Source organism: Austrofundulus limnaeus, unplaced genomic scaffold, assembly GCF_001266775.1.
Source record: "Austrofundulus limnaeus strain Quisiro unplaced genomic scaffold, Austrofundulus_limnaeus-1.0 Scaffold378, whole genome shotgun sequence".
NCBI classification, from domain to species: Eukaryota; Metazoa; Chordata; class Actinopteri; order Cyprinodontiformes; family Rivulidae; genus Austrofundulus; species Austrofundulus limnaeus.
Window position 1 is genome coordinate 387501 of NW_013952780.1, and position 7183 is coordinate 394683.

The window sequence follows — 7183 nt, forward strand, 5'->3', positions numbered from 1 at the left end:
TCTTTATATTGTGTTTGGGTCTGATTTTACAACCGTTCAGTTTTCTATGACGTGTTTTTGAACTCCCGGGTCAAATTATTTGTGACATGACTTCTAAATAAGATCTGGACTTACCAGCTATAATTTGGTGCTCTTCATTCTCCTCTGGTTCTGGGTCAGACTCTGGTTCTGGGTCAGAATCTGGTTCTGGGTCAGACTGGTTCTGAGACAAACTCTATAGGTCCCACATGTAAGGCTGGATGGAAAAGTCTTCTGTTGTTGACATCTTTTAATTCAYTTGTAAATAAAAAGWTTCTGTGCAGCTATATAATCRTAAACCCCTCYATCAAACTAGAATGAACCAGTCTGGAAGCTGGAAGGGGGCGGGGCGTGAAGCTCCTCCTTTGGGGGGTGAGCTGAGACACACCTCAGAGAAGGGGCGGGGCTTGTGGAGTTACAGGAAGGAGGAATTCAGACTAAAGCAGTTCCACTTCATATAAAGTTAATTTTGACTTGAATATTATGATTGTTTTCTGGACACTGAGACTTTAGTTGCTGATTGATGAGATGTTTTCTGTTTAATAAAAAACACATTCAGGAAATGATGTTATTTGATGATGAGATGTCTGAAACATGAATAATGATGTTTGATGATTGTTTTTAGTGGAAACTTATTGCTGGATTGTGCAGATGAGCTGAGAGTCCCATGTTCAGCTCTACGTCTTCCCCTCCTCCTGATGGGACTCATGTCTGTCAAAATGTTGCATCAGAGCAAAGGAAAAACAACAAGTTGCTCAGAATTTATTCACCTTTCTTTAACCAAACAAACAGATTTTATTTATAAGGGAGGCCTGGGCCTGAGGCCAGCCTAAAACCAGKTTTTTGGACTGTGAAAGGAGACCGGAGTACCTGGAAGCAAACCCACGTAAACACATGGAGAACATGCAAGAAGTCTCTTGGAGGAGAGATGAAACATTTCACTAAAGAAGAACCCATCCAGAGGTCCTACTTATTTTTTTCTTTTTGACCCACAGATCAGGGCTGGAACCAGGACCTTCTTGCTGTGAGGCATCAGTGCTGACCAACTGAGCCGTCCTGCTGGGGGTTGGGGGGTCTATCCCCTGCCAACCTTCAAATCAGCTCCTTCCCTGACAGTCACCTTGGATGAGGAACTGATACGATCTCACGAGGTTTTCCAGASTCAGTGTTTGTCAAAATGGGCACCGCCAGGGGGCGCTAGTGAGACCTCAGAAAGCTGGAAGGAAAAAAAATGATATCAATAAATGTTTTAAATCATTATAAAATCAAATCTGTTTTAATCATAATTTTAAAACATTATTTATAATCATTTATTTAAATGTTATTTAAGAGAGCTGTTTTCTTCTCTTCTGTTCTGTTATCATTGAWTTTTCAATAGGAATATAATACAGTGTTTAAAACATGTTCATTAATAAAAAAATATGCTAAATTAGATGAAATAATTATTAAATAGTGAATAAAAGTGAGAAAAAACATAAAATTAGAATTTTTTACATATTTTGTAGCATTGTTTGTGGGTATGTAAGGGGTCCCCGGCCAGAAGCTAATGTTGTTTTGTGGACCATGGATRTGTWACRCCATAGGGAACCCCTGTCCTCCTGCATGGAGGGCTAGGTGCTGGACCAGTCTCTCCAAATAACGTGAGGCTGCATTTCCAGCCTGGATCCAGTATAACACCATCAACTCTGCAAGGACAACATGTAGCTTACAGTCTGGTTGTACTGTTTCACTTGATAAAAAAAATCTTTTCCTCACCTGCAGTTTTATAAAAATAAACAGACAATTTGACTTGATAATTATCCACAACCAAAATCCTAAGTAAACTATAATTTGARTGTCGATTGAACACAATTCAAGATTATTTTCGTTTTAGATAAATGAGAATTATTTCTTGAGGATTAATTATTGCTTCATCTCATGTTGTCAAATCATCAAATTTAAATAATTACTTGACAACTATTTCTAAAAAAACATAATTTGCCAAATTTTTATTCATATTTTTGTCGGCTTTTATTATTGTGGTTATTTTTTAATTATTTAACAAACTTTGAAATCCAAATGTGACCTCCTCTTCATTTGATAAAAAAAATTGACAGATCCTGTTATTGGGGGGGCGGGGGTATTATGCAGAATATCCACTCTTTTGAGTTTATATCATGTTATAATGTCATACCCTCATCATAAACATGCCCAGAGTGTTGTTTTGACTCATTCATGCATGTTTGAGAAATCCTTGAATCTCCTGTGGCCATGTGGAGCTGCCTTCACCTGCTGGTACAAAGCTCCTCCCTGTCTGAAGGAGGTTCTTAAAGAGACAGAGGCCAATTTCAAGGTGTTTATACAAACAACATACCCCCCCCCCCCCCCACACACACACACACACACTTTGGTGGTTGAGTTCTGATAATGAGCGGGTGTGAATCAACCTGTGCTTGACTGACTCAGCTACGTGAATAGGGAAATGGGGAAATATGTGTCACATTTGCCTTATTTCTCATTTCCACTTGCTGCAACATACAACACAAACTCTTTGCTTTACACTGTCATAAAGTGCTAGGTTCTTCCCTTAGCAAAATATCTCATGAAGTACTGGACAGATTTGAACAAACCTGGCAAAAAAAAAAAAAATAAAAAACAAGACAGGCTTTATCTCTTCCTCTTTTTAAATCTCTTTTAAAACTACTTTTATTCTCTGGCTTTTAACACGCTGTGATTTTGTTTTACTATTTGGCAACTTATGCTCACCTGCTGTGAACTTGAAATGTGTTTTATGTTTCTTTTATTGTCTTATCTTATGTCTTACTGTACATCACTTTGGTTGCCCTTGTGGTTTTTAAAATGTGCTCTAAATAAAGTTGATTGATTGACTGATTGATTGATTGATTAAAAACTCTCAAAAAGTAATTATKGGCTTTGCATTCATATTGTTTAATTTTTCATATCTCAGTTCATTATGGCCAAGACAAAAATAACCATAACTGTCAGCTCCAAGGAGACTGAGCTGAAACTGGATGTGGTATTAGCTGAAAGTTATCTTTAACATGATCTCTTAGAGCTAATACCACCTTTATTATTCCATTAGATTATTATTATTATACTGTATTTATTTCATTTCTTTAAAAAAACAAAATCTATTCTAAAATACAAATAAAATGAAAAACAGCAGAAATAAGAAAAACAAATCTTGTAATATTACAGCAGTAGTGTCTAAAGTCAGTCTGAAGGGCCGGTGTCCTGCATGTTTTAGGTGCTGCCCTGGTTCAACACAGCAGAACCTGAGGAGTGCTTATAGACCTCCTCAGTATGCCATCAAAGTCTGCAGAGGCCTCCTTAGCCTCCATCAAAGTTTCTTCAAAGTTTGATTAAATGCAATCATTTCTCACAATTTGCTGTTAGCTTAAAACTTCTATTTTGAGTAAGCCTGCTGTCAGGGAGTGACACACGTGTGCAGTTAACATGGTTACCCTGATGAGAGGAGAATCACAGTAGATTCAGTGTCTGCTTTCAAAWTGTGTTCAGAAATGTTCTAGTTCTCACATCAGAGGCAGGATGCTGCAGTTTGTGTTGAATTGAATTCCGATAATGGATTTAATATTATCTTACTCCCTCGCTCTTCTACAGTCCTGTGTCACAGATTCAGAGCCTGCAGTCTGCATGAGTAAAAGGTCCAAGTTCCCCTCACAACGTGCACGTTTGTGAGCGTGAAAAACTGCAGGCCATTAACCAGGAAACAGGTTTCCTGGTTTGTGATGCAGGTTCAGCAGTGCACTCAAGTCTGTTCTCCCCAAAGTGGTGTAATTTGCACAAAAATGCTATTTCTTCATTTTAAAAGGTGCTTAAACTCAAAATTATGCAAAAGAAATCCGTGACCTCRAACTTGTAAATAATGTTGCCTCAACCCTCATAACAATTTTTAAGCGAATTCTCATTATTTTTGGCATTTCTCCCAGGAAGTGGTGGGTGAAACACAAGCACGGGATGGATGTTCATTTAGTTTTTTCATTTTTTTTTTTTTTTTTGCCTCTGCCTTCCTTGCGGCACCATCACAGCTGCTTGAAGTGATGTTTCTCTCATGAAAAGCTGAATGGTGCAAGAGGAGAGTAGTTACAAGCCTTTAAATTGGTTCCTGTGTGGACAGGTACAGGTGATTATTTACTCCACAACCTTTCCTCAACCAAAAGTTGTTTTCTGATTGTTCTATCAAAATTAATGTTTGCCGGAGGGAAAAAAATCTTTTTCTCAGCTTGTCATTATGTTTGTCATTCAGACAGAAACRCTGATTGACAAAGACTCCTCGTTAAATGAGCTGCAGCAAGAAGTCAAATCAATAGTCTGTTCCCATTGATTCTCTTTCTTCGTTATTGTTATTTGGCCCCTTGGGACGTCAGTGAATTYCTTTTTTTTAATTACTACAATTTGTCAATCCGATATTGAGGAGGTCACGTCTTCAAAGCCTAAACGTCTGTTTTCTCCATTGGTTCTGGAGGAAACTGTTTGAAATTTAAAGCAGGAGACAGTTTTTTTGTTATCTGTCAGGAGGAGGATTCGCTTCCTCAGGTACCTGATCTTGACACTTGGGACATATACGGTTGATAGTGAAGCCCATGTTTGCTGGAGCAAAGAAAAGAAAYGCATTAAATATTCCAACCTGTAATTTCTGAGGATAAGGAGGCTAAATAAGCTTTTCCCTTCAGGCTACAGGCTGTTACAGTCTCTGGAAAATCTTGGTCTTTGTTGTTGGGGTGTGCAGTAATTGAAAAGTCCTTCCCCTCCCCGCCAACTACCCAACTTCCCTTCCACCATCTCAACGAGCAGGCTTTTTTCTCTCTCTCCCCCTTTCAATAGCTTTGGTTTTTTCTCGGTTATCTCTTGTTTGACTGCTCCCTCTCCCCACCCTTCCACCCCTGTCAGCCGCCCGCTGAGCTTTACGATGAATGTAGGCGATTTCTGATCATATACGCCCTCCCGAAGCCTTCCGCTGAATCAGCCTCTTCCAGCAGATGAGAAATGGGAGGAGAAGCTCCGAATAAGTCCGGGAAGATGATGTGAAAAGGGGCTTGACATGGCGGCGGTGTTTATAAGCCTGAAAACAAATGCMTCTGGTGCCTTTAACATGTGCTATATGCCTCCGCAATCACAAGTCAAAAACAGCATTGTGACTTCCTCCCACAGGAAGTCGGCAGATTTGAAGCTAAAYGTGTCGGAAGGATTAGGACTGTGTTACCACGTGTCAAACTTGGCACCGTTTCTGTTAAAGTGACTTTAAAACATGATTAATTTTTCTCGAGAGCTCAGCGCGTTCCATAGAGTTCTGCAGGATCCTTTCTGTTTCAGTAGATAACACGCTGTAGCCTCCTGGTTGACGCAGAAAAAAAAAGAGTTTAACTAAGTAATTACTTCTTCTGAACCTTTTATTGTGAAAGAATGGGTTGTACTTGATGGGCGCAGTGTAAGGCAGATCATGGCCACACAGCGCGCCCATTGTTCTTTGAAAGTCGCTCCGAAATGGAACGGCGGTGTAGCTTGGCAGGTGGTGAATGTGGAAGTGCAAACAAAATGGAACTGATGATTATGAGGTCTCGGCTCCGCTAATTCCATTTAACTCTGGAGGGAAGACAGCAGTTGGACAGAAACCTCTTTACTGTGAGTAATTGGACTGGCTTTACACAGAAGATGTTTGGAAACGACACAAAACCTCCCCCCACCCCCATCTACCCTTTGGTTTTGGGGGAGTGTGAGTGGACTGAGGCTCATCATCACTTATTACAGTACATTAAACATGATYTTACCAAGGAGATGCTATTATTATTGATTAAATACCAAGCATTCCCTGTAGGAACTCATATTGTCCACCTCCTTTTATGTCTAAAGATTATTTCATGATGAGAAAACATGAGTTGTAGCTGGTTTTATCAAACCTGGTAAATGACTTTAGGTGCAATTTCCTGTGATATTTTATTTGAAGAGTTTGTGTTGAGGATGAATCTCAGCCACTACCACGTCAGGTTTTTAGTGATTGCAGGATGGACCTGAGTTATGAAGGTATTTTTAAAATATTCAAACAAAAAAATAGCTTCAAGCAAAAAAAATTCAAGCAAAAAAAATTATACCGTAATTTCAACAAAAAATTTCAAACAAACAAAAGAGCGACTTCAATTAAAGAAAATCAAGTTTTTTGCAAAGTAGAAACTTTACGCATGTCAGAAATTGGGTTGAATCTCAAACTTTTGGTTGATGCCCTAAGTTTTTGGCTGAACTCAAAGAAGTTTTGAACTCAGAGAACATGAACATCCGGGGCGGGGCCTAAGGACGTAAGACGTGTCCCTATTGGTTAGTGCGTGTAAGACCTCATTTTGTAATAACAACACATTATGTAATAATGTAATAAAATCTGGCTTCAAAATGTAAGAAAACCGCGGTAAAACTGCATTATGTAATAACATTATTACATTTTGCGGCAATTGTTACAAAATGTGGTAGTGTAATAATCTGGTTCATTATGTAATAAACAATCAAAAACCAGTATTTCTGTTAATCCTAATCAATATACTTGTAATAACTGTCATGTTGCAAATACTACATAATTAAATCTTTATAACTTTGGTGAATGCGTGATATAAACGATATACGGTAGAAACAATATAAATTTGTCCTATGATAGAGATCTGTAGTCTACCGGCCAACCGCACAATTCTTTTTGATGATGTAACCAGCTGGAGTGAAAACAGAGGAAGCAGCGTGGCTGACAGCACAAATGAAGAGGGGGAAAAAACATAACTTATCTGGACCTGGTTCAGGTGTGTGAAAATGAACACCCAACTGTTTACATGTTTACGTGACGACGCGTCCTGTCGGCTGCAGCGGGAGGAGCGCGCACTGCGGCACATGGTAACGCAGCGAGGCGACTGTCAGTGCAGGTGAAGTCAGTGCTCCAGCAGGACGCACAAAAGCTCTCTGAGTCTGGACCTCGTTTCTCCTGCAGTCATAGAGCAATACTGTCTCCTTGTACAGCGGGGAAGTGCTGTGGGAAAGGCTGACAGTCAGACTGTCTTTACAAAATAAATAAATAAATAAAAAAGCATAAACATGATGATTGTCACCCCGCCGGAGCGCACACAGATTAAACATGTGGAGTGCAGAAAAAATAATCTGCAAAGTGTGTAGA